This window comes from Gopherus evgoodei, chromosome 13 (assembly GCF_007399415.2).
Source record: "Gopherus evgoodei ecotype Sinaloan lineage chromosome 13, rGopEvg1_v1.p, whole genome shotgun sequence".
Taxonomy (NCBI): Eukaryota; Metazoa; Chordata; order Testudines; family Testudinidae; genus Gopherus; species Gopherus evgoodei.
The window spans coordinates 30,849,940-30,876,664 of NC_044334.1; the positions used below are offsets into that span (position 1 = coordinate 30,849,940).

Genomic DNA, 26,725 nt, shown 5'->3' on the forward strand with positions numbered 1-26,725 from the left:
AGTATCATCTGCCACCTCACTGTTTACCCCTTTCTCCAGATCATTTACGAATACGTTGAATAGGATTGGTCTGAGGACTGACCCTTGGGGAACACCACTAGTTACCCCTCTCCATTCAGAGAATTTACCATTCATTCCTACCCTTTGTTCCCTGTCTTTTAACCAGTTCTCAATCCATGAAAGGACCTTTCCTTTCATCCCATGACAGCTTAATTTACTTAAGAGCCTTTGGTGAGGGACCTTGTCAAAGGCTTTCTGGAAATCTAAGTACACTATGTCCACTGGATCCCCCTTGTCCACATGTTTGTTGACCCCTTCAAAGAACTCTAATAGATTAATAAGACACGATTTCCCTTCACAGAAACCATGTTGACTATTGCTCAACAGTTTATGTTTCTCTTTGTGTCTGACAATTTTATTCTTAACTATTGTTTTGACTAATTTGCCCGGTACTGACACTAGACTTACCGGTCTGTAATTGCCAGGGTCACCTCTAGAGCCCTTTTCAAATATTGGTGTTACATTAGCTAAACTTCCAGTCACTGGGTATTGAAGCCGATTTAAAGGACAGGTTACAAACCTTAGTTAACAGTTCCGCAACTTCTCATTTGAGTTCTTTCTGAACTCTTGGGTGAATGCCATCTGGTCCCAATGACTTGTTAATGTTAAGTTTATCAATTAATTCCAAAACTTCCTCTAGTGACACTTCAATCTGTGACAACTCCTCAGATTTGTCACCTACAAAAGCTGGCTCAGGTTTGGGAATCTCCCTAACATCCTCAGCCATGAAGACTGAAGCAAAGAATCCATTTAGTTTCTCCGCAATGACTTTATCGTCTTTAAGTGCTCCTTTTGTATCTCGATCATCAAGAGGCCCCACTGGTTGTTTAGCAGGCTTCCTGCTTCTGATGTACTTAAAAAACATTTTACCACCACCTTTGGAGTTTTTGGCTAGCCGTTCTTCAAACTCCTCTTTGGCTTTTCTTATTACACTCTTGCACTTAAGTTGGCAGTATTTATGCTCCTTTCTATTTGCCTCACTAGGATTTGACTTCCACTTTTTAAAGGAAGTCTATCTCTCGCTGTTTCTTTTACATGGTTGTTAAGTCACGGTGGCTCTTTTTTAGTTCTTTTACTGTGTTTCTTAAATTTGGGGTATACATTGAAGTTGGGTCTCATGGTCTCTTTAAAAACTGCCTATATAGCTTGCAGGGATTTCATTTTAGTCACTGTACTTTTTAACTTCTGTTTAACTAACCTCCTCATTTTTGCATAGTTCCCCCTTTTGAAATTAAATGCCACAGTGTTGGACTGTTGAGATGTTCTTCCCACCACAGGGATGTTGAATGCTATTGTATTATGGTCACTATTTCCAAACCGTTCTGTTATAGTTACCTCTTGGACCAGCTTCTGCGTACCACTCAGGGCTAAATCAACAGTTGCCTCTCCCCCTGTGAGTTCCCGTACCAGCTGCTCCATGAAGCAGCCATTTAAAGTATCAAGAAATTTTATCTCTGCATTTCGTCCTGAAGTGAAATGTTCCCAGTCAATATGGGGATAATTGAAATCTCCCACTATTATTGGGTTCTTAGTTTTGATAGCCTCTCTAATTTCCCTTAGCATTTCATCATCACTATTATTGTCCTGGTCAGGTGGTCGATAATAGATCCCTAATGTTATATTCTCATTAGAGCATGAAATTTCTATCCACAGAGATTCTATGGAACATGTGGATTCACTTAAGATTTTTACTTCATTTGATTCTACATTTTCTTTCACATATAGTGCCACTCCCCTCCTGCACGACCTGTTCTGTCCTTCTGATATATTTTGTACCCCAGAATGATTGTGTCCCGTTAATTGCTCTCAGTCCACCAGGTTTCTGAGATGCATATTATATCAATACCCTCCTTTATCACAAGGCACTCTAGTTCACCCATCTTATTATTTAGACTTCTAGCATTTGTGTACAAGCACATTAAAAAAAAAAAACTTGTCCCTGTTTATTTGTCTGCCCTTTTCTGATGTGCCAGATTCTTTATGTGAATGTTTATCATCTGATCTGACCCTTACATTGCCATGTACAGCTCCTGCCCTCTGCCTTAGAGCTGCTCCCAGGAGCCTCCTGCTTGCTGGGGGGGGGGGGGCGCACACACAGCAGCTAATGTCAGGGTGTCCCATCACCCCCCTTCTCCACAGGGCGGGGGGGAGGAAGACGGACACAACAGGGCTCAGGACAGAGGAAGCTTGCTGGCAGCAGCTGCTGTCTCAACTTGCCGATTTACTTAAAAAGGCAATGTTCTTAGAGTGGGGTCACCATACCTAAAGAGGCTATGCCCCTCCTCTTTCTCACTCACACACACACACACACACACAGGGTGTGTGTCTGTCTGCCATGCTGTCTCCTCTCCTTCAATTTGTGCTGCCTTGTAGAGTGTGTGGCTACATTAACAATGCGGTAACCCTTGGAGGGCTCAGTCGAGTGCTAGTTCATCATTTAGCAGTAAGGAATTCCCTGGGAAATATCCCACCCTCTGACTCCACCACCTCAACCAAGCTTCACAATCATCATTGCTCTGTACAGTATTAAATTGTTTCAAAAAAAACATACGTACGTACGTATGTACGTACGTGTGTGTATTTTGAGAGAGACACACTTTCATCTGGTGAAAAAATTGTCCTTGGAACTTAACCTCCACTATTTACATTAATCCTTATGGGGAAATTGGATTCGTTTGAAGTCACATTTTTCAGGAACAAAACTAGAACATTAAGCGAGGAGTTACTGTCCTGTGTGTGTGCAGCACCCAAGGTGCTACCACAATACAAATAATATGGTCTACTAGGCCTCACTGACATCTGTGCCTTTAAAGACAAGGTAAAGGTAGGCACCAAAAGAAAAGCCAACACCCCCCAAATATGTACCTCAGTGTATGTAAAGCACTACAGTACCAATCAGCCAGAGGCCAAGCTAGGCAAACCCTCAGATCAAGGAACGGCTGCACTAGATCCTGCAGCTATGGAAGTCTTTGGATGACAGAGAAATAAGTTACACCCACTTGGCCACATCTGATACCAGCATCTGCCAAGCCATCTGAATCCCCGAAGGTAACCAGGGTAAGAACCCAGCTTCAGCAGAAAGCAAGCTTCTAGTACTCAGATTCCACTAGCTGACAATGAGATTGTGCCAATTTTCTGTTGTCATTGATTCTTTAGTACTGTTAGCTGTCACAGAGTAAACACACAGAGTATTTAATCTTCCAAACTAGTGCTCTGCTGTTGGATCCTATTGGCAATTTTCCATCTCTTGCCTCTGCTGCCTGACTGAAGGCAGGCACTGAATGCAATGTTCCAGTGGCACATGGAGCAGACCACAACAGCACTCAGAGCTGACAATAAGCCACATTTATGCCTGGAGAAGCTCAGCTGAGGTCAATGGGTCTATAGGAGGGGCAAATCTAACTGTTTCCTGCGCGATCATGAGAAGTCTCATTCCTTCCCAGACACCAATTTTTCCACTGAGTGGCAGAGGAAGAGATGACAAAGTCCTTCCAGTAAGCATCAAGCCCCCCCAAATCAACCAGCTACTACGCCCCCACCTCAGGGAAGCCGTTGAGAAGTAGTTGGCCTGAACCTTCAGAAAAGTAGTTCTGGGAGTGGGGAAAGAAGTCCTTGACCTCCTGAGCTCTGCTGAGAGCAACACTCAACAGTAACCTCTTCTTCCATCACCCGGTAACACCTGCAGGGAGGCGAGAACATGTGTGCAGGCAGTGTGCTAACACAGCAAGGGAAAGGAGGCAAGGGCAGCTGCCAGCTCCAGTGAAAGACGCTGAGGCCCCGTGTAAGAGCAAAACAAGGGGAAAGATTTACTAGTAACACACAGGAGGTCAGTATGATCACAATGGTCCCTTCTGGCCTTAGAATTGGCTGGAAACAGCTGATCACTTATTGCTCTCTGAAAGCAAAGCTAATAGCTCTCAAGTATCTCAGTCTTCAGGGATAAAGAGCACGGACTTGCATAATATGCGCCTCTAAATGAGCAACATGTGGAAGACTTAATAAATGCTCTCACCCATAGTAAGCAAGAAGCTTACCCAGGCAAGTGCCATCAACTTTCTGCAGAATCCAAGCTTCTTTCTTTAAAAAAATTCTAGCCCATGTGGTCACAAAGCAAGCCTTCAAAACATCAACTAGTCACTAATTCAGCACTGTCCTTAGGTCTGCCAGACATACAATACCAGTGCCTTCGAGGCTGCTCAGAGCTTTCTCAACTGCAGCAAAGTGCCTAGACGCTGGTCAGTTTTCACTCAGGCTGTTGGGAACCCTAAAGAGCAAGGAAACTGACTGATTAGGCCTCAATTGGAGTAGTGTGTCCAGTTCTGGGCACCACATTTCAGGAAAGATGTGGACAAACTGGACAAAGTCCAGCAAAGAGAAACAAAAATTATTGAAGGTCTAAAGGTCTAATGAATTGGGTCTGTTTAGTCTGGAAAAGAGAAGACTGAGAGGGAACATGGTAGCAGTTTTCAAGTACATAAAAGGTTGTTACAAGGAGGAGGGAGAATAATTGTTCTTAATCTCTGAGGATAGGACAAGAAGCCAATGGGCTTAAATTGCAGCAAGGGAGGTTTAGGTTGGACATTAGGAAAAACTTCCTGTCAGGGTGGTTAAGCACTGGAATAAATTGCTGAGAGAGATTGTAGAATCTCCTTCCTTGGAGATTTTTAAGGTCAGGTTAGACAAATACATTAGAACAGCCATACTGGGTCATATCAAAGGTCCATCTAGCTCAGTATCCTGTCTTCTGACAGTGGCCAATGCCAGGTGCCCCAGAGGGAATGAACAGAGCAGGTAATCATCCATCCCCTGTTGCTCATTCCCAGCTTCTAGCAAACAGAGGCTAGTGACACCATCCCTGCCCATCCTGGCTAATAGCCATTGATGGACCTATCCTCCATGAATGTATCCAGTTCTTTTTTGAACCCTGTTATAGTCTTGACCTTCACAAAATCCTCAGGCAAAGAGTTCCATATGTTGACTGTGCATGGTGTGAAAAAATACTTCCTTTTGTTTTTTAAACCTGCTGCCTATTAATTTCATTTGGTGACCCCTAGTTCATGAGTTATGAAGAGGAGTAAATACTTATTTACTTTCTCCACACCAGTCATGATCTTCTAGACCCAATTATATTTCCCCTTCCCACATCATCTCTTTTCCCGCCTGAAAAGTCCCAGCCATTCCATACCCCTAATAATTTGTGTTACCTTTTTCTGAACCTTTTCAAATTCCAATATATCTTTACTGAGATGGGGTGACCACATCTGCACGCAGTATTCAAGATGTGGGCATATCTGATATTTTCTATGTTCTTATCTACCCCTTTCTTAATGATTCTCAACATTGTTCCCTTTTTTGACCACTGCTGAGCACTGTGAATAGTTCTCTGAAAACATCTACTCAGTGACTCCAAGATCTCTTTCTTGAGTGCTAACAGCTAATTTAGACTCCATCATTTTATACGTACAGTTGGGATTATGTTTTCCAATGTGCATCACTTCACATTTATCAAATTATGGAATTTCATCTGCCATTTTGTTGCACAGTCATCCAGTTTTGAGAGATCCTTTTGTAGCTCTTCGCAGTCTGCAGTTTTGTATCTTCTGCAAATTTTGCCACATCACTGTTCACGCCTTTTTCCAGATCGTTTATGAATACGTTGAATAGGACTGGGCCCAGTACAGACACCTGCCAGGGATGGTCTAGATAATACTTAGTCCTGCCATGAGTGCAGGGGACTGAATTAGATGACCTCTCGAGGTCCCTTTCAGTCCTATGATTCTATGAAAAATAAGGTCAATTCCACCCTGCGGCTGCTTGTGAAAGCAAGGAGCAGCAGCAATGGCAACTCAAAAATAGATGGGGTAGAGACAACACAGCCTAGTAAAGCCCCCGCCCCTCTGGAGCGCCTATGAATCCCGAGATGCTAATTCTCTTTTTCAGCTGCCAGCCCAGATTGGGGTGACGCCATAAATTTCTCAGATACCTACTAGTCACAGAACACCACAAGAGACAACTCCTGTAAGGAGAGTCAAGGGACAGAACAGGCACTGGCCAGTTTCCCCAACAGCTGAGGAAAGGAGGAGGCAGGCTTCTACTTCAGGAAATTCCCTGAACAGTGGCGCCTCCACAGTTTCCATATCAGTCTTGGGCTCACAGACTAAGTTCTTTGGCTACAAAGATTTCCAAACCTTTTAAGCGGTTGCCTGTGTGGAGATGTATGAGAGTGGGTGGGTGGGAGAGATTGTCGGATGCGTTAGAAAAGAAGCGGGAAACAAAACATGGGAGAAAAAAAATACAGGAGGAGAGGTAAAGAGTATACTGAAGAAGGAAATGGACACTCAAGACAACTGTTCTAGGAAAAGAAAAACTAAGAAAAAGTGGAGGGAAGCCAAGAATGAAAAGAGTTCATCAAGATCCAGAGCTATAATGTTAACTTTCTGTTTTAAAAAGTGACTGACACTGCACCCCATATTCTTCATAGTGATATGATATGATCGTGACATAGTTATGATGTATTTTATGCAAGATAAGTCATGTAAGATGTCGTTGGAAAGGTTATGAGTTGCTGAATGATTATCCTATTTATATGCATGTATCATTTTTGTATCTGAAGTTATGAATATTGACTATGTATCGGTATTTCAAATGTAGTTACACCAGGGTAATGCCCACTAGACAAGATGCTTTCAGTATATATAGCAGATGGGGAATGGTCTATTCAGGGCAATGAGCCATAAGGAAAACACAACAGGCCTTAGGAGAAGCTTATCTCCCACGTGGAGAGCCCGCCTGAGAAGGCTACAGATAACCTCTGAGTAATGGCTGCTCTAACTCTACAAAGACACGTAATGTGACCACGTCTCTAGGGATGTCAGTGTTTTTCCACAGACCACTCGGGGAACCAAGCTTTGAAACAAAGGGTTCCCACCGTATGCAAAAGCAATACAAGGCGGGGAGTGACATCATCTGGTGTTCTTCACTCCACACACAGGAAGACTCTTGGAAACTCCTGAGGAAGGAGGACTGAACTAGGGGAAGTGCTGGACCCAGGCTAAAGGGATTTTTAGCCTGTGAATGAAACACCTGGGTATCCCAAGCTGTAAGCAAGTACAACTTTCCCGTTAAGAATCTGCAGTCCGCTTGTATAAACTCTTGGGTATGAATAGCAGATTCTCACCTTAACTATTTAGTATATTAAGCTTAGTTTGCGTTTGTTTATTTGCTTTGATCAGTTTGCTATCACTTATATTCACTCAAAATCACTTTTATAGTTAATAAACTTGCTTTGGCCTTATCTAAACTAGTGTGTTGGAATCATAATTCAGGGACAAAAGGCTGTGGCATGTTCCTTTCCACACTGGCAGGGGGGAAACATGAATTTTACACTGGTCAGTTCCCTATGCAGCACAAGAGGGTATAACTTTGGGTTTATACTCCAGAAGCGGTGCATGCCTGAGGAGCTGAGAGTAGCAGGGACTGGTCAGAGAGCCTGCTTGTAACTGCAGCTGGGTGCATCCCTACCTGTATGTAAGCTGGTGAAAGTGCAGGCTGGAGGGCCCTGTAGCTTGTCATAGCAGTGCAGTGTGAGTGGGAGCCCAGGTTGGTGGGTCAGGGGGCTCAGTGGTACCTCAGTTCCAGGTGGCACCCCAGGGAGAACCCGTCACATTCACAAATTACAATTACATTCAATACACAACTCCTTTATTCCTCTGAGTTCAAGGGAGTGAGGAGACATGGCAGCACAGGTTTCATACTGCTAGTACTAGTCCTCTTGTTCATAAGAACCAGTTACATTCTTCAAGTCCTGGACAAAGGAACATGTAATGTTGCTTGGAAAAGAAAGCAGCACAGCATTTATTTTTAAACAAAAAAGTGTGCAATGCCCACATTAACCATTTTAAACTGTACGCATTAGGCACACGGTTACAGCTATGATAAACTACCTACCTAGTTATTACATTATAAGAGCACGCCTCGCTGTGTTTATTCATATTTTAGCAGTTCTTAGGAGTTTAGTTTTGAAATATACTTGGTGAATGTGACTCCCAGCGAGCTTGGAACGCAAGTTTATTGGCTTCCATAACAGTGTATTGAAATCTGGAAGTGGTGGAACATGCTTTAGAACTGATCTCATGAGAGACTACGTGCCTTGAAATGGAAAGGAAGAGAAGCAAATGCATGGCAATATACTGTTTCCTCTGACAACTAGGAATCTGGGTGCTAGACACCAATTATCAGTGTCTAAAGCAGGGGTTGGCAACCTTTCAGTAGCAATGTGCTGAGTCTTCATTTATTCACTCTAATTTAAGGTTTTGCGTGCCAGTAATACATTTTAACAGTTTTAGAAGTTCTCTTTCTATAAGTCTATAACATATAACTAAACTATTGTTGTGTGTAAAGTAAATAAGGTTTTTTTAAATATTTAAGAAGCTTCATTTAAAATTAAATTAAAATGTAGAGTCCCCCGGATGGGTGGCCAGGACCCGGGCAGTGTGAGTGCCACTGAAAATCAGCTTGCGTGCTACCCTGTGCCATGGGTTGCCTTGCCCTGGTCTAAAAGAAGAGGGAAGCACATGGGAAAGTCATTTGCTTTTGGGGAATGCCGAGCATGAGCCTGTAAGAAGCAGGATAGGGAGCTGCACAGCAATGAGGGCCTCATTTAACAAATCCAATAATGAGTCCAAAATGAAGGACACTAACAGTACAGGGTCATTACAAGAAACAGGTGAGACAAGTGTTCCCTCTCTCCTCCCCTTCAGTTTGCACCCAGGGCGGTAAGTCAGGACCAGTAGCATTACTTTCTGAGCATAAAGGATGATTGATTAGTAAAACCCTTTGCCTCGTGGGAATCGTACAAAGCTTAAGAGCCATAATTACAGAACACAAAGCCAGAGTCTAAGAAAATCCACATACCAATTAAAAGTTGAGAAGGAATCTCAGAGCCTTCAGAGCTTCAGTTTTAAATCAAGGGACCCCCAAAACACTAATCAATACCAATCCAGCACAAGGAAAGCTACAACTTGGACTACAGGAAAAAAAAAAAGTCACCTGTTTTAGGAGGGATGAAAGAGTTCCTTGACATGAGTACACTGCACCATATTTCTATTATACTATCCCAAGAAGTCCCAGATCCTTCCCGGGACAGGCAAAGAAACAAGAATAGTTATGCAAAAGCTTTTAGGGGAGATCAGTGCAGCTAAGCATTGAAACAGAAGGGCTGAGGGGAAGGAGATTGTTTTATGGCTAGAGGGAGTCACATTGCACAGCCAGCAGCCTCACCCACACATATGGGGATGGAAGAGAGAGGATACACCAAATAACCCAAACTAGGCCTGGCACACTGTATTAGAGCATAACATGCACCCTCAACAGTACTACATCTAACCCATCAGCCAGCTAGAGAGAACCTAACACTCCACACCACCTTCAGCAACTGGCACAAAGTCAAAGCTGTTGGGCATAAGCTCTAAAATAACCACAACATTTCCATACAGAAGGGCTGGCATAATTCCAGTCAGGGCTTGAAGACTATCATAAGCCTGTCTTTCACATGAGCTGTGACCCTGAAGTCCTGAACACATGTGACCATTTCAGATCCTATGGTGCTTTCTGCAAAGCAAGGTTGTTCACCCTGTTATTTTGGCCAAATTTCAATTTTGGGTAATTGGCGTCTGCCTTTCTATATCCAGTTGAAGTACAGAGGAATACCAAAATTGTCCTCTTCCTATCTTATGCTGCTGTGTAGTACTGCCTGGTACTGTTGCACAACTACTGCCATCCACCCCAGACATGGCTGCATTTCCATGGCAGTAGAAGCAATTCCTGTGTATGTACAGTCTGATCCTGGGAGGTGCTGTGCCCCTGTAGCAAAGTTAATGGAGGTTGATGGAGCTCAACATCTTTCAGGATCGGGTTTATTGTTTGTAAAGCACTTTAAGGAAAGAGGCACTGTAAGACATTATGATGAAGTAAAAACAAAATAAAAAAAATTCATATCAGGGATTAACTTTAGACCTAATTCAGAACTGTGTTGAGCACTCCTTAACTTCATTAGTTATAGAACTGAACAGACTATTTCAAGCAGGATACTGAAGAGACTTGCAGCATAAGGAAATGCCCACAATTGTGGCTGAATATTGTTTCACTACTACTGCTACATCTAAGACAGCTGTAATGGAAAGAGAAAAGCCATTTTTTTAAAGAAATAAGATATGTGGTTGTAAAACCACAGAAAGTGCAGCAGCTAAAACTACTGTTAACTCAGGGCATGTCTACACTACAGACTTAAGTTGACCTATGTTAGGTCAACTTACAGCCCATTGCAGTTAATTACTTCTCACCTCCCTGCTCATGGCTGGGAGCAGAGGGCAGCCATCCGGGCTTCTTGGCTCCCTGAGCAGGGAACCTCCGGGCAGCAGCCCTGCTGGAGCGGGGAGCCAGGAGCAGCCAGGCTCCAGCTGCCCAGCTTTCTTGTCAATTTCATGGCTGGAGTATGGAGATTGAAATTGATGAGACAGGCAATAGGGAATGCAAGTACAGTAGAACCACAGAATTAGGAACCCAGAATGGAGGTTGTTCCTAATGCTGAAACGTTTGTAACACTGAACAAACGTTATGGTTGTTCTTTTAAAAGTTTACAACTGAACAGTGACTTAATACTGCTTTGAAACTTTACTATGCAGAAGAAAAATGATGCTTTCCCTTAAATTTTTTTAGTAGTTTACATTTAACACAGTACTTTATTTGCTTTTATGATCTCCATTGCTGCCTGATTGCATACTTCTGGTTCCAAATGAGGTGTGTGCTTGACCAGTTTATAACTGAGGTTCTACCGTAATGCAGTGTCTATACATACTGTGTCACTCTAACTAAACTGACAAGTGCTATGCCCCCCGTGGAGGTGGAGCTGTTATGCCGGCGTAGTATTGCACTTAAACCAGTGGGACAAGGCTGTAATGTGTGGCTCTCAAACTTTGTTTAGTGGTCACCCCTTTCACACGGCAAGCCTCTGAGTGCGACCCTCTCTTATAAATTAAAAACACCTTTTAAAATATTTATCATCATTATAAATGCCGGAGGCAAAGTGGGATTTGGGATGGAGGCTGACATATCATGCCCCCCCTCACCCCATGTAGTAACCTTGTGACCTCGGGAGGGATCCTGACCCCCAGTTTGAGAACCCCTGGTGCACACTGACATAATTAGGTTGACGTAAGCTGCCTCTAGGTCGACCTATTGTTTAGTGTAGACCAGGCTTCAGTTTTAAAACTAACTACATTTTGACTTGGCAGTGTTCCTTCAGTGTTGGATATGAAATATTTAGGATACAGAATTTCTTGGATTGACTGTTTTCATCCAATAGATTTTATTAATAAAGAAAACAATATCCCTTGCATCTAATGCTTGGATCTGTTAATAAAGGCACATTTGGTTCCATGTTAAACAGGATACCCACACTGAAACAAACAAAAATCCTTTTTCATAGACAACTTTTTGAATATACCATCTGAAAACAAAAGGAAAAACAGATTAGCTATAGGAAATGGAGTGGAAATTCTGGCACAATGAGGATAGCAAAGAGCCATGAAAACAACATAAATGTGTATATGGATATAAATGAATTTATGAATCAGAGGGGTAGCCGTGTTAGTCTGGATCTGTAAAAGCAGCAAAGAATCCTGTGGCACCTCATAGACTAACAGACATTTTGGAGCATGAGCTTTCGTGGGTGAATACCCACTTCATCAGATGCATGTAATGGAAATTTCCAGGGGCAGGTGTATATATATATGCAGGCAAGCTAGAGATAATGAGGTAGTTCAATCAGGGAGGATGATTCAAACAGGGCCTCATCCTCCCTGAATGAACTAACCTCATTATCTCTAGTTTGCCTGCATATATATTATACATACATACACACACACACACACACAGACACCTGCCCCTGGAAATTTCCACTACATGCATCTGACGAAGTGGGTATTCACCCACGAAAGCTCATGCTCCAAAACGTCTGTTAGTCTATAAGGTGCCACGGGATTCTTTGCTGCTTTTACAAATGAATTTATGTAACACATGGACTAGAACATCCACCAGCAACTGCATAAATGAGGCCAGAAATACTTGCCCAAATGCTTCATTATGTCCAGATCTAGGGGATTGCCTAGAACAGGGGTGGCCAACCTGAGCCTGAGAAGGAACCAGAATTTACCAATGTACATTGCCAAAGAGCCACAGTAATACGTCAGCAGCCCCCCACATCAGCACCTCCCTCCACTCCCAGAGCCTCCCCCTCCTCCCAATCAACTGTTTCATGGCATGCAGGAGGTGGGGAGGGGGCAGGGCACAGCAGGCTCATGGAAGGGGGCAGGAAGGGGTGGAGCGGGAGCAGGGCCTGTGGCAGAGCCAGGGGTTGAGCAGTGAGCAACCCCCCGGCACATCAGGGCTGGAGCTACAGGCACCAACTTTCCAGAGTCTGTGCCTATACAAGGAGACACAAATTAATAACTTCTGACGAGCCGCATGTGGCCAGAGCCAGATTGGCCACCCCAGCCTACAAATTCCACAACTCTGAACCCTGATCCCTAAGCTCTAACGAGGTGATGGGAAGTGCTGCTGAGATCACTCATGCTCGCTTGGGGCCTGTCTACACTAGCCGTTTTTATACACACACTCTTGCTCAAGGTTTCCCCACTGGTGAGAGTATACTTAGTGCAGGGAAGGCTCCTGGCATTCTTCATTACTGTTGTTTGAAACTGCTCTGATTGGAGTTCGATGATACAGTGGTCAAAACACCAGCCAACCTACACTAGCGCTAATTTGCTCCCACCAGAGGGGCTGCACTGGGAGGAACAACTGGAAGAATGTAAATGTAGAAAGAGCCTCAGAGGGAGAGGGACACTCACAGCACCTTGTGTTAGTGCCATAACTGGAACACTAATCTTCAACCTTTGGATAACAGACGTTTCAGCCTAGCTGAAGACCCACATCACAACAGAACGTTTTGGTCACATTAACGCAGCATTTCCAATAGTTTATGCAACCTCCTTTTTAACTACACAGCCATGCTCCAGATGGACAGTTGACAGCCAGCAACACACAAAGCTTGTACTCACTGGGGACAGCTAAAAATCTAATCCTTCCAAGCCTATCAGTATGTGCTGATTTCACCCTGTACACACTCACAAACCAACAACAAAATATTTCCATCAATAAACTTGCATATAGCAAAAGAAAGAAAAATACTGCCTGAGAACTCAGTCTCAATCCAGTGATTTAGACTTTTAAATTAGGCTTGTTGCAAATGAACAGTAAAAACAGGTATGATTTGTTGGTTTGAGGATATTTACAATGTCAACAATGTGTTTTAACTGTTTATGAAGCGTCAACTTTTTGAACCTCACCTTGTCATTAAATAATTGTCTGACCCACTCCCATGATTTCCCACAACTGTGATAATTTAAATAAAAAATGCTTAAAAATAAACATTGATATCTGTCAAAATGATAAACTAAAAAATCAAATTCCGCCAATCCTACTGACAGAACAGAGCTGATGCAAACATCAGCACCTCCAGCACAAGATGCTTTATATGTTGATAAGATGAGAATGGGAATAAGGTAGGAATAGAATGGCTCCTGCAATATTAACTATGAAGTTACCATTATCTACTGCACAACGATAATGACTGTTCCACAAAGCAAACAGCTGAAGTCTATGTCTATAACCTGGAGTCAAGGGGGCGGGGGGGGAATTGAGATTACATATAAAATAATTCAATATGTGATTTACTGCTGAGTAAAGCTGCAGCTGTTTTATTTTGGATTAACAAATAAGTTTCATATGGCAAAAAAAACTGTCCTACTCTAACTGCAAGGTTGCACTGTAATACTTCGGTGTAGACGACACAAAGAGCACAAGGCCTGCCCAAAAGCCACTTTGCAATACAATTACCCGCACCGCTCCAGAGCATATTCAACCGCTTACAACAATTAATCCAATTTTAAAATTAAGGTATTTGGAAGGCACTGCCTTCCAATGTTCCTATGTTTTTAGTTTAGATAGTTACAAATCACATTAAAAATGCTGGCATCTGATAGATCACTAATAGAGCGGAAAAAGATTTAAACTGACTGTCAGTCTACACTGAAAAGTTATATAAGCAAAGCTACATTGGTCAGAGGTCTGAAAAAACCCAGACCCAACCACCATAGCTATACCAATCAGTGTAGACAAAGTTATGAAGAGGGGTTCCACTGACAATGCCAGCTTCATTCAAGAGTGTGTATGCCAGAAAACCCCCTTTTGTTCATGTAGGCTATGTCTACACTACAGGGCTATGCCAGCATAGTCTCCATAGTGTGGACATACTCATAGCCACTCCAACACAGCAACCTGTCAGAAAATATGCATTCCCACAGCACCTGCTCCAAGGCTAACTAAACAGCATGAGGAATGGAAGCATGAATGTTAATGCAAACAAAATGAACAATTCATGTCATCGGCTTCATTCAGTGGTGGGGAAGTGACACACCCCTGTTGCTGCAATAGAGATTCAGCTCTTATGCAGGAAGCAAAGTTGTCAGCTGATTCTAAAAACTCACATAAAGCTGGATCCTTACAAAAACCTCAAGGATTTGCTCATTATCAGAGGGAAAAGAGCAAGTACAACAGGAGTGTCTGAAGGCTAAGGGTAGACCCAAGTGCCCATCCAGGCCTTTTTACCGTGCTTGTATCAGAACACCTATACAAATGTGAATTTAAATTGTTTTGCAAGCATGCCAAATGCTAGCTTATTTGTTCAAAAGATTAGTTTCTGCATCTTCAAAATGTCACTTTCCGCAAAATTAAGGCCTCCAGATATTTCGCAGATCAGTTAGAAAAAATCAACTTCTAGCTTGAAGTGTCACATGCAAGTACCATGCCAATTTGGGCTTGTGGAGAGAAGAGGTGGGAGTAACAGAACAGACTGTCCCACTGGTCCCACACACACAGGAGCAGAGCAGGAGGTGGCACATGCATTCTACACTGTAAGTGAACAGAGACCATTTATTACACGGAAATATCGCTGCCCTTTTGAATCACTTCCTTCACAGGCCACAGATGGGCAGCAGCCTTAATTACTTGTCAGCTAGAAACTGCTTTGTGTTTCTTATTTAAGGGAAAAGACAAGTCTTCACTAGCAAAATAGTTCCTCTTAATAAATATAGTTCAGTTAAACAAGGCAGCTAAACCCAACTCACCCCACTGGCAAGATCCCCTGTGGTCAGGTCCCGAGGCAGGGACCATTCAGAAACAAGACAGGACACCAGAAAAAAAAAATCAGCTGGTGCTTAAAAGCACAGATGGCAGCCCTGGCTGCAGTGCCTCTTTGGGGCCGGGGACCCCAGCCGGCAGTAGCCTGCCGGACTTGGGAACCCTGGAGCCCAGTCACCCAGCCTGGCAGGAGCCGGCACCGAGCTCCTGGGTTCAGCTGGGCCACCGTAAAGCAAATCCACCTGGGCCAAGGGAGAGGGTAGGCGCAGGGCAGAGCGGGAGTGGGGCCCGGGGGGAGGGCTGGCGGAGAGCCCAGTAGGCCGGAGCCGTGCGGGAGCCGGGCCGGGGCGGTCACAGCGCTCGGAGGGGGGGTGGCAAAGCGGGAGCCAGGCCGGGGGGGGGGGTGGCGGCGGGGAGCCTAGCAGGCCGGGGCGGTCACAGCGCACGAGGGGGGCGGAGCGGGCAGGGCGGGAGACAGGCCGGGGCGGTCACAGCGCTCGGGGGGGGACAGAGCAGGAGCCGAGCCGAGCCGAGCCGAGCCGAGCCGAGCCGAGCCGGGCACTACGACCCCCCCTCCCGGACCCCAGCTCGCTCCCTACCGGTCTGTTCTCCGGCTCCGACCGCTGCCTCCGCGCTGCCCGGAGCTCGCTCGTTGCAACCGCCACCGGCCCGACGGAAGTGAGGCTGGGGGCGGGGGAGCGCTTCCGGGGCACGGGGCGGGCAGTAGCCGGCGCGGGCTGTGGGGGCGGAGCCAGTTCACCGGAAGTTCTGCGCTGGCCCCAGGAAGTGGCCAGAGGTGCCGGAAGGGGCGGGGCGGGCAGTGACGCCGCTGCTCTTGGCGGGGCTGACGCCGAGCGCCCCGCGCGCCTGGCCCGTGGCCGGCGGTTCCCTGTCTCCCTCCCGTCACTTTCCTTCCTGCGGCTCCCGAGAGCGGCCGGGCGGCTGCGGCCTCGCGGGCCAGTCTGGCTCGGCTGTCACCCTGCCCTGGGGGCTCCTGGGCTCCTCCCCCCGCTCGCTGTTGGGGGGCCGCGCCAGCCCCTTCGCCGTTCCGCACACAGTGTTCTCAGAGCCTGCAGGTCTTATGGGTCAATAACTGACTGCAGAGGCCCCAGCGGGGCGCACAGGCCACTGGCTGGGAGATCACCCCGCAGCCGCCCCGCCCCGGGACAGTCAGTGGGGAGGCTGCACCTGACCCTGCCACAGCGCGAGGCCTGGGCCTGCCCCAGAAACAAACGGTGTGGGGCAGGCAGGCTCAGCCAGGCAGGATCCAAGTGTGGAGGAGCTCGGAGTGGGAGCATCCAGGTGTGGGGTGAGAGGATTTTCTGGGGGACAATATGGGTGTAGGCAGCTCAGTGGGGGGTCTAGGTGTGGGGGGAATCTGGATGCACAGAGGCTTGTTGAGGGGTTGCAGGGGCAGGGGCAATGGGACTTTGCAGCGGCTTCCAGGTGAAGGTGGTTCTGGCTCAGTGGAGGGGTGTGGGGGCCTCAGCATGGGGGGCTGGGTGCTGGAGGAGTGGGGCAGGGATCTTGGTGAAGTTAGTTGGCCAGCAGCATGGGGGCTCCGGTGCATGGGGTGGGGCTTGTCAGGGTGGGGGGTTGAGTGTAGGGAGCTCAGTGGGGAGTGGTCTGGGTGCAGGGGGACTCCACATGCAGGGGTTGAGGTTCAGGGGGGTGGGGTTTGGGTATGGAGGGCTAGGAGAGTTCTGGATGTATGGGGTGAGGCTTGGTGGGGGTGTCTGCGTATGGGAGGTCCAGATGCACAGGAATTGCCAGATGGAGGAGCAGCTTCCCATACAGTGACCCCTCCCTCCGCAGCTGAGGAGTGATGGGGGCAGGAAGCAGGGATGGATGCTGAGCGTCCTACACCTGTGGGAGGTTTTTGGGGATGGCTCTGACACAGCCCCAGATGCTCCTTGCAGGGGAAGAGGAAGTTGTGTCATCTGCTTCCAGCCCAGCCAGGACTAGCAGCTGATCCCGATTCATGGTAGGAACCACTGGGTGCGGTGTCCCCAGCCCTATAGTGATTTACCTCTTTGCTGGCTGCTCTGGGTGTGTGAAATTATGTACCTGCTCTGCTAGGGAGTGGTGCATAGCTCCTCTTGCAGCTTCCCTGTCAGAAAGTCATTTTTCTATGGGGAAGCAAAGAAATCTGTGGGGGACCTGAATTTTGCGCATGTGCAGTGGCACAGAATTCCCCCAAGAGTATTGTGTGAAGGGCTGGTGAACACTATCGAGGTAAGTCCATCTAAGTTAGACCAGTTCAGTTACCTAATGAGTTAGCGTGTCTACACCAGACCCGCTAAATTGACACCGCTGGATTGATCACAGCAGTGCCGATTTAGCCCGTTGTGTAAACATGGCCCATTTCTATATCTAGTTTATGGTTACTAAGTCTGTATTTGGTCAGAGACTGCATATTCCAGGGTGCGAGGGTCTGTTAAGGCAAAGGGTTTGGTGGGAGTCTTGTTGGTGCAAAGTTCATGGAACTCTTGGGTCTGAAGTCTAGGAGTGGACTCTGCTTCTGTCTGGACTTAGTTTTTGATCCTTTGACACATTGCAGTGGGGGGCTTGTTGGCTGCTTTTGTTGGTGTTGCACCAGGTTTGATATTCTTTTCTAGTTTCTGCAGGTGGTGGAGGAATATCCCAGTTCTGCTTTGTAGCCATTGGTGGAGGAACTCCTGGGTCCACATAGTATTTCTTTGCAGAACTGTAGGTGGGAGGTTTCAAACAGTGTGGTTAGCAGTTAAGCTACAGATTTCCTTGGAAGAGGCTCAGGTATGTACAATATAGTGTGTGTTCCGTTTCTCTGCTTCTTAAATGAATGTTAATTTCTTTCAGACCTTATTTTAGATATCCATGATTGAGACCATATCCAGTGTGTTTCTAATGGGTGAAAATTCCTTTGGAGATACTCTTGTGTGGGTTCTAGTCTGAACAGGTAATATAGTCCTAGAGTTTAAGATCAGAAGGGACCACCAGATCATCCATTCTGACCTGTCTATCACAAGCCAACATCACCATGCAGCACCCACACACCAAACCCAGCAACCAAAATTATACCAGAGTATTACAGCCCACAGGAGACTAGACTAGTATGTGCCACAGGGAGAGAATGAGGTGCATGAGTGTCCGAGGCTCCTGCAGTGGCGGAGAAATGATTAAGTGAGATACACCCAGGTAATGCTGGCAAATGCTGGCACCCCACACTGCAGCAGAATGCAAAAATTTCCTGACTCCACATATGGTGATCAGTTAGACCTTGAACATGTGAGCAAGAACCAGCCCACCAACCATCTGAAAGAGAGAATGCTCAGTGCCACCTCACAGCCCTTCCGGCCCTCGATCTGGCAGTGCCCCTACTTATACAACCCTAAATACTGTTAGCCTTCTTGGCAGCAAGGGCACCCTGACTCATATCCAGCTTCTCATCCACTGTAACCCTCAGGTCCTTTTCTGCAGAACTGCTGCCTAGCCATTTGGTCCCTAGTCTGTAACAGTGAATGAGATTCTTCCATCCTAAGTACAAGACTCTGCACTTGTCCTTTTTGAACCTCATCAGATTTCTATTGGCCCAATCCTCTAATTTTGGCCCAATCCTCTGTATCCTATCCCTACCCTCCAGCGTATCTACCACTCCTCCCAGTTTAGTGTCATCTGCAAACTTGCTGAGAGTGCAGTCCACGCCATCCTCCAGATCATTGGTGAAGATATTGAACAAAACCAGCCCCAGGACCGACCCTTGGGGCACTCCGCTTGATACCGGCTGCCAGCTGGCCAGGGAGCGATTGATCACTATCCATTGAGCCCGACAATCTAGCCAGCTTTCTATCCACCTTATAGTCCATTCATCCAGCCCATACGTCTTTAACTTGCTGGCAAGAATACTGTGGGAGACCGTATCAAAAGCTTTGCTAAAGTCAAGGAATAACACATCCACTGCTTTCCCCTCATCCACAAAGCCAGTTATCTCATCATAGAAGGCAATTAGCTTAGTCAGGCATGACTTGTCCTTGGTGAATCCATGCTGATTGTTCCTGATCACTTTCCTCTCCTCTAAGTGCTTCAGAATTGATTCCTTGAGGACCTGTTCCATGATTTTTCCAGGGACTGAGGTGAGGCTGACTGGCCTGTAGTTCCCCGGATCCTCCTCCTTCCCTTTTTTAAAGATGGGCGCTACAGTAGCCTTTTTCCAGTCATCCGGGACCTCCCCCGATCGCCCTGAGTTTTCAGAGATAATGGCCAATGGCTCTGCAATCACATCCGCCAACTCCTTTAGCACCCTTGGATTCAGCGCATCCAGCTCCATGGACTTGTGCTTCTCCAGCTTTTCTAAATAGTCCCAAACCACTTCTTTCTCCACAGAGGGCTGGTCACCTCCTCCCCATGCTGTGCTGCCCAGTGCAGCAGTCTGGAAGCTGACCTGGTGGCTGTGTTAGTCTGTATCAGCAAAAACAACTCCCAGTCTTTATTCAGTCCTAATCTGATGGTGTCCAGTTTGCAGATTAATTCCAGTTCTGCAGTTTCTCGTTGGAGTCTGATTTTGAATTTATTTTTGTTGAAGAATTGCCAGTTTTAAGTCTGTTATTGAGTGTCCAGGGAAATTGAATGTTCTCCCACTGGTTTTTTAATGTTATAATTATTGATGTCTGATTTGTGTCCATTTATTCTTTGGCCAAACTGGACAGTCTCTACACAAATGTACATGGCAGAGGGGCATTGCTGGCACATATCACACTGGTAGATGTGCAGGTGAATGAGCCCCTGATGCTGTGGCTAATGTGTTCATAGAATCAGAGAATCAGAGAATCTCAGGGTTGGAAGGGACCTCAGGAGGTATCTAGTCCAACCCCCTGCTCAAAGCAGGACTAATTCCCAACTAAATCATCCCATCCAGGGCTTTGTCAAGCCTGACCTTAAAAACCTCTAAGGAAGGAGATTCCACCACCTCCCTAGCTAACCCATTCCAGTGCTTCACCGCTCTCTGAGTGAAAAAGTTTTTCCTAATATCCAACCTAAACCTCCCCCACTGCAACTTGAGACCATTACTCCTTGTTCTGTCATCAGGTACCACTGAGAAGAATCTAGATCCATCCTCTTTGGAACCCCTTTTCAGGTAGTTGAAAGAGCTATCAAATCCCCCCTCATTCTTCTCTTCTGCAGACTAGGTGTTTAGGTCCTATGATGGTGTTTGCAAACTGGACACCATCAAATTAGGCCTGAACAAAGACTGGGAATGGATGGGTCACTACAAAATCTAATTTCCCCTGCGATACTCACACCTTCTTATCAACTGTTTGAAATGAGCCACCTTGATTACATTGGCCTCATTAGCATTACAAAAGTGATTTTTCCTCTCTTTGTATTCACTCCTTCTTGTCAACTATTGAGAATAGCCCACTTCCACCTTAATTGAATTGGCTCATTAGCACAGACCCCCAACTTGGTAAGGCAACTCCCATCTTTTCATGTGCTGTGTATTTATACTTACCTCTGTATTTTCCACTTCATGCATCTGATGAAGTGGGTTGTATCCCACTTATGCCCAAATACATTTGTTAGTCTCTAAGGTGCCATAAGGACTCCTTGTTGTTTTTTCACTCAATCCAGTGTCCTACCTCCAGCTGTGGCTGGTCCTGATGCTTCAGAGGAAGGAGACCCCCCTCAAAAATCAAACCACCTGTTGGGGGAAGGGGGAATCCCTGAAGAATGAGACATAAAGCAGAAGTGAGCCCCAGGACTACTGAGTCCTGCTTCCCCACCATCACAAGCAACCCAGCCATACAATCCTACTCATAAATGTGTCCATCTCTCTCTCTCTCTCTCAAATAATTGTTTGCCCCACAATTCCTATCGGGAGGCTGTTCCAGACACACTCTCCTCTGACAGTTAGAAACCTTCTCACTTCCAGCCTCAATTTATTCAAGGCCAGTTTATCCTTGTTTGTTCTTATGCCAACATTGTCCTTTAGCTCCAGGAGCTCTTTCCCCTCCCTGGTGTTTATCCTCCAGTGTATTAATAGAGAGCAATCAGATCTCCTCACAGCCTGCTTTTTGCTAGACAAGCCAAGCTTTTCCTGTCTCCTCTCCTCAATACCTCTGCTCACCATGTAGTTCTTCTGTGGCCCTGTTCCCACTTGAATATCTTTCTTGAACATGGGTGATGGCACGGAGCAGGTTCAGATCTCCTGGTGATGGATGCTGTATAGGAGCTTGTCTACACTAGCACTTTACAGCGCTGCGACTTTCTCACTCGGGTGTGAAAAACCACCCCCCTGAGCACAGCAAGTTTCAGCGCTGGGAGCTGCACCCCTCGTGGAGGTGGGGTTTTAGAGCGCTGGGAGAGCTCTCTCCAAGTGCTCTGCCGTGACTACACAAGCCACGTTTAAAGTTGCCAGTGTAGACTAGCCCTAAGAATCTAAACCAGAGGTGGGCAAACTATGGCCCACGGGACCGTCCTGCCTGACCCCCAAGCTCCTGGCCTGGGATGCTACCCCCAGCCCCTCCCCTGCTGTCCCCCCCTTCCCTGCAGCCTCAGCTCGCTTGCTTCCTTCACTGCTGGCACAATGCTTTGGGCGGCGAGGCGGTCAGCTCCTGGGGCAGCAAAGCTGCAGAGCTGCAGCCTGACCTGGTGCTCTGTGCCGCGTGGCTGACCGATACATAGCTGAAATCAGTCTGGCTCACCTGTGTGTTAGTATTGTTAAAATAGGTATTAGGATGATAAAAATGGGCTTAGTGTTTAGACTTTATTGAATGTTTGTAAACTGCTGCAGGCATTAATCTCCCTTATAACATCTGTAACCCATATTGCAAGGTAATATTTAAACATTTGGATTGCAGTAGAAGCCTCTGTGACAGTGTAAATTGCCGGACAGGAGAGAGACATTAACTGGTGTGAAATGCTGGTCTCTAGCAGAATGTGTTACACCCTGGCCAACAAGAAGGGCCCACTGACACCAGGTGAACTACTGTGGAACATTAATTGCTCCCCCCCCCCCCCCGCACCCCATGAAGATGAGTCATGTGAGTGAATTCCTTCCATCAGCTGAGTTCGCAGCTCAAAGTGCAAGGGTGGGGAAGGGAATAAAAAAAACAAGAAGGAACTGTATCTCTGTGCTGCTTGCAATTTGAAGGGCAAGGTTTTCTGGCCATAAGTAAGATGCTCCCAGCTGCTTAGCCTGGGTTAGCCCTTAAGGACATATAGAGCTTGCTTATTATCGAAGCTTCTGTTACCTTTTGAACCTTAAGATTGTAACTCATAAGTGTGTGTGTGTGTGTGTGTGTGTATAAATAACTCACTTATTTCCTTTTTCCTATTAATAAATCTTTCAATAGTTTGTTTGGCTACAAGCATGGTCTTTTTGGTGTGAGGTCTAAGGTGCAATTGACCTGGGGTAAGGGACTGGTCCTTTGGACTGGAAGTAACTGGAATATTGCCAGGTTTCAGAGTAGCAGCCGTGTTAGTCTGTATCCACAAAAAGAACAGGAGGACTTGTGGCACCTCAGAAACTAACACATTTATTTGAGCATAAGCTTTCGTGGGTTACAGCTCACTTCTTCAGATGCACAGAAGGGAACATATAATAAGGAGATATATACACGTACAGAGAACATGAAAAGGTGGGAGCTGCCATACCAACTCTAAGAGGCTAATTAATTAAGGTGAGCTATAATCAGCAGGAGAAAAAAAACTTTTATAGCGATAATCAGGATGGCCCATTTCAGACAGTTGACAAGAAGGTGTGAGGATACCTGACATGGGGAAATCGATTCAGTCTGTGTAATGACTTAGTCATTCCCAATCTCTTTTCAAGCCTAAATTTAATGGTATCTAATTTGCATATTAATTCCAGTTCAGCAGTTTCTCATTGGAGTCTGTTTCTGAAGCTTTTCTGTTGCAAAATTGCCACCATTAAGTCTGTTACTGAGTGACCAGAGAGGTTGAAGTGTTCTACTACTGGTTTTTGAATGTTATGATTCCTGATGTCAGATTTGTGTCCATTTATTCCTTTGCACAGAGACTGTCTGGTTTGGCCAATGTACCTGGCAGAGGGGCATTGCTGGCACATGATGGCATATATCACATTGGTAGATGTGCAGGTGAACGAGCCCCTGATGGCGTGGCTGATGTTATTAGGTACTATGATGGTGACCCTTGAATAGATATGTGGACAGAGTTGGTATCAGGCTTTGTTGCAAGGATAGGTCTTGGGTTGGTGTTTTTATTGCGTGGTTGCTGATGAGTATTTGCTTCAGGTTGGGGGGCTGTCTGTCAGCGAGGACTGGTCTGTCTCCCAAGATCTGTGAGAGTGAGAGATCATCCTTCAGGATAGGTTGTAGATCTTCGCTGATGCACTGGAGAGGGTTTAGTTGGGGACAGTAGGTGACGGCTAGTGGCGTTCTGTTACTTTCTTTGTTGGGCCTGTCCTGTAGTAGGTGACTTCTGGGTACTCTTCTGGCTCTGTTAATCTGTTTACTCACTTCCTCAGGTGGGTACTGTAGTTTTAAGAACGCTTGATAGAGATCTTGTGGGTGTTTGTCTCTGTCTGAGGGGTTGGAGCAAATGCGGTTGTATCTTAGAGCTTGGCTGTAGACAACGGATCGTGTGATGTGGTCTGGATGAAAGCTGGAGGCATGTAGGTAAGTGTAGCAGTCAGTAGGTTTCTGGTATAGGGTGGTGTTTATGTGACCATCGTTTATTAGCTGCTTATTATTACTGCTGTGATTCCTGCTGTGAGGGACCATCTCTCACAATGGTTGACTTGCCTAGGTGAAAAGATAGAGCATCGCGGGGGACTGTCTGTGACACTATGGCCTGTCTACGCTGGCAAGTTTCTGCACTGTAACGCCGAGGTTACACACTGCCAAGCCACTTAGTGCGCAGAAACTGCGCAGTGGCAGCACTTTAAATAAACCACCCCGACGAGAGGCGTGCAGCTTTCTGCACCGGGGCCACAGCGCTGCAGTGCCAGCATAGACACCCTGGTCGATTACAGCGCTGAGATTGGCCTGTGGGAGGTGTCTCACAATGCCTGTTCTCACCTCTCTGGCCACCAGTTTGAACTCTACTTCCCTGCCCTCAGGTGACCAACTGTCAGCCCCACCCCATACATTCCTTTTGAAATTTGAAAGTCCCCTTCCTGCTTGCTTGCTGATGTATCTCAGCACCTCTTTCCAAGTGGCCATGCCTGCTCCACGCACCAGATGATCCCCCACTTGGAACAATGCTGAGCTGCTGGACCTCATCAGCATCTGGGGAGAGGAGGCTGTCCAGTCCCAGCTGCGCTCCAGCCATAGGAATTATGATACCTACGGACAGATTGCTCAATGCATGACAGAAAGAGGCCATGACCAGGACACGCTGCAGTGCAGGGTCAAAGTGAAGGAGCTGCGGAACACCTACCACAAGGCGCAGGAGGCAAACCGCCACTCCGGTGCTGTGCCCACGAGCTGCCGGTTCTACAAAGAGCTGGATGCGATACTTGGTGGCGACTCCACCTCCACTGCAAAGGCCACTGTGAATTGAGTGGACCGAGCTAGGAGGAGGAAATCTTGGATGAGGATGTGGAGAGGGAGAGGGAGAGGGACCCAGAGGCAGAGGATTCATAAGTCAGAGATGCATGCAGCCATGGAGCTCTTTTCTACCCCGGAGGAAGCTAGCCAGTCACAGCAGTCGGATCTTGGCAAAGCGCAAACAGGAGAGGAGGCCCCTGGTAAGTGGATCTGATTTGAGGAATTGCTGAAGCGAGTTGTTGGGGGCAGGAGGGTTGCAGAAAGCAGGCTTGTCTCCCACCACATGCCTAGTCTGAACGGCAGAACAGGGTGCTGATTGACTCCCCCACTTCATGGGAATCTACCTCAGAGATCTCCAGGAAACTCTCCTGGAGATACTGAGCAATCCGCTGCCGCAGGTTCGTCGGCAGAGCTGCTTTGTTTCTTGCCCTATTAACGGTAACTCTCCCGCGCCACTGTGCCATCCTGGGGTGGGGTGGGGGATGGACCATTGCTGCACACAGGTGAGCCGCATAGGGGCCAGGGTAGAAGCTGCAGTCTTGGAGAAGACCCTCCCTTGATTCCCTGCTCACCCTCAGCAGCGAGATCTTCCATAATGATCCGTCCTGTGCAAAGTGTGGGGACAGGAATCATTATCAGGTCCCCCCTACAGTGCTGGCTCTCCCCAAGAGCAACGTGCCCAGTGTACAGCAGGGTCCGGGAAGAGTGATTTACTCTGCCCCTGCGGCTACTCACCATTTTGGGGGGCTTGTGGCTCATGTGTGCTTGCCTGGGGCCAGCCAGTTAGTGACAGGTGTGTGAGCACTGGCTGTGTTTTAAAGCACTGAAACAGTGTTGTCTGTGTTGCAAACAATACTGCTACTGTAAAATGTTGCGTGTAAACTTCACAGAGATGCCCTTGGGAGCCCAGCCTCCCCCTTTGTTATCGGCAGCTGAACGGCTGCACAGAATTAGAAAGTGGCCAAGAAGAATTAAGGAGGATTTTCTGTGTAAGGTCATGATGCTCTCCGCTGCCAAGAAACAGGAATTGAAGGAGTGGTGGGACAGCGAGAAGAGGGACCGAAAGGAGAATTCTGCGCACCAGAATGAAGCCATGGAGCGGCTCTTAAAGTTTATGGAGCACCAAGCGGACATACTCCAGGTGTTACTAGCTCTGCAAACTGAGCAGCTCTGCGCCCGCCCTCCCCTGCAGCCGCTCTGGCAAAACTCTTTCCTGTGCACCACCCAGACAATGCCAGCACACTCTTATCAACCTCCTGGCTCCACTCTATACCTGCGGCATTCCACTCCTCCCGCCTCACAGTCCAGCACTGTGGACTCCCACTGCACTCAACACCCATCCCTCTGCAGCTTGGCCCTGCTGAAGTACAGCACCCGCTGCACTATATTCCAAAAGAGATGGCTGGATATGATCCCTGGACATACACAAATCTTTAGACGTTCTGGGACGACGACTCCTCCTGGGACCTTCCCTTCCCCATCCCCGTCCCTGCTGATGTTTTTGTTTGTTTGTTTGTTTGATTTTCTCCTCCGGTTGTTGTATTTTAATAAAATAATTGTGTTGGTCTGAAAGCAATCTTTATTCTATTAACTGAAAACAAAAAGACCACTGCAAATCAACATACAATTACGTTAACCTCCCTTATTGCATCATGTGCACCAGTCACCTCCTAGCATTACAAGCACTGCAATCCTGAGCACAGCAACAAATACTAGTGGCTTTCAGCTTCAAATTGCTGCCTCAAGGCATCCCTGATCCTTATGGCCCTGTGCTGTGCCCCTCTAATAGCCCTGGTCTCTGGCTGTTCAAACTCAGCCTCCAGGTGCTGAGCCTCTGTGGTCTAGCTCTGAGTGAAGCTTTCACCCTTCCCTTCACAAATATTATGGAGCGTATAGCACAT

At 46.7% G+C, this 26,725-nt stretch overlaps 1 protein-coding gene across 6 annotated transcripts in view; it reads right to left on the reverse strand.

The window, feature by feature from the left end:
* Nucleotides 1–16,018, reverse strand: part of AP1B1 (adaptor related protein complex 1 subunit beta 1) — a 73,971-nt gene extending 57,953 nt beyond the window's left edge. For all 6 annotated transcript variants that reach the window (XM_030582819.1, XM_030582818.1, XM_030582817.1 and 3 more), the window contains exon 1: nt 15,915–16,018. The gene's annotated coding sequence lies outside the window, so the exon portion shown is untranslated. The remainder of the gene's footprint in view (nt 1–15,914) is intronic.
* Nucleotides 16,019–26,725: the final 10,707 nt, after the last annotated feature.